This window comes from Rhagoletis pomonella, unplaced genomic scaffold, assembly GCF_013731165.1.
Source record: "Rhagoletis pomonella isolate Grant_MI unplaced genomic scaffold, Rhpom_1.0 Rhpom_scaffold_00001, whole genome shotgun sequence".
NCBI classification, from domain to species: Eukaryota; Metazoa; Arthropoda; class Insecta; order Diptera; family Tephritidae; genus Rhagoletis; species Rhagoletis pomonella.
Window position 1 is genome coordinate 46,625,556 of NW_023458555.1, and position 1,215 is coordinate 46,626,770.

At 36.3% G+C, this 1,215-nt stretch overlaps 1 protein-coding gene and 1 long non-coding RNA gene across 5 annotated transcripts in view; one reads left to right on the forward strand and one right to left on the reverse strand.

The window, feature by feature from the left end:
- LOC118745122 overlaps positions 1-762 on the forward strand; it is a 1,238-nt gene extending 476 nt beyond the window's left edge. The window contains exon 2 of the long non-coding RNA XR_004993618.1: positions 658-762. This is a non-coding gene — a long non-coding RNA (uncharacterized LOC118745122). The remainder of the gene's footprint in view (positions 1-657) is intronic.
- LOC118745063 (histone-lysine N-methyltransferase trithorax) overlaps positions 1-1,215 on the reverse strand; it is a 152,037-nt gene that overhangs the window by 44,124 nt on the left and 106,698 nt on the right. The window lies entirely within an intron of this gene.

Here is a 1,215-nt window from a genome sequence, read left to right on the forward strand (position 1 = left end):
AAAATTTTATTCCGAAGCCGCCTCAATTTATATACTTTTACTTAAAATATTGGAAGATAACAAAAAAAAACAGGTATTTCGCGACTTTGACTTTGCAATGATTGCCAGCTCAAATGAAATGGTAATGTCGCAACTTTGCGACGTTTCATGAATCCAACTAATATTATTATTTGTTATTCGAATGTGATTTCTTGCACAATAATGAAAAATGCCAAGCAAACAGCGAATTCGCCTGTATTTGTAGTTTGGTTTTCTAAACTTTCAAGAGTGAAAATCGGGTGCGAACCTGTTAAGCAGATAGAAAAGCGATAACAATGTTTTTTTTTTTATAAAATGACTTACTATCCCCTTCTTAACTTCCAATAGAGACGAACATCGTGCAGACTAATAGGGAATTTACATGAGGCGATTTTTCAGGCGATTTTTAGTTGAAAGCAACAATTGCCTGGTGTAAACGGCCTTTCAACTAATCGCTTTCAATGAAGTTGGTCGGCTGCCTACTTTCGTTCAACTTTTGGTTCAACTAATTGCCTGTGAAAGTTGAATCATGTAAATTCCCTATTACACACAGTATGCACAGTATTCAAATTCTCTTCCAATTGCTGACAGGGTTCTTAATTGTTTTTCTAATAATTATGATATTTTTTATGTTAATAGCTTTAAAAACCGACAAAAAATGACATTTGATGATGCACGTGGAAAACCCGATCAGGAATTCGACTTATCAAGAGACCCGCGAGGAGATATTGAGTATTCACCAAAGTGAGTTAAAGAAAATGTACAAAATTTAGTTTCATATATTTATCATAATACATACTTATTAAACCTCTGCATGAGTTGAATTCAGATTTCAAGCCATACACAGTAAAATTGTGTATTATATTTCCTGTACAAAACACTCAGCGTTTTGAGTTGCGTAAGTTATGGCCCCGTCAGAATGGGTACTTTGCGCACGTTCCGCTCAATGATGAAACTGACAGTTGAGAATACTGTCTGTGTTTGCATACAGAGCGTCAGATTGGCAACCCTCGCGTCGACGGATCCAACAAACGTCGGCCAACACGGAACTTTTGACGCACGTAAGTCCGTCACTGGGACAGTTGTATTAACCTTGCATTTACACAAGACAAGACTATTGAGAATATGTATTAATAGTAAAATTTTTTGGGTAAAGTAGGCGTCCAGAGAGTAAACTGTCTTCGAAAAGCCAAAGAC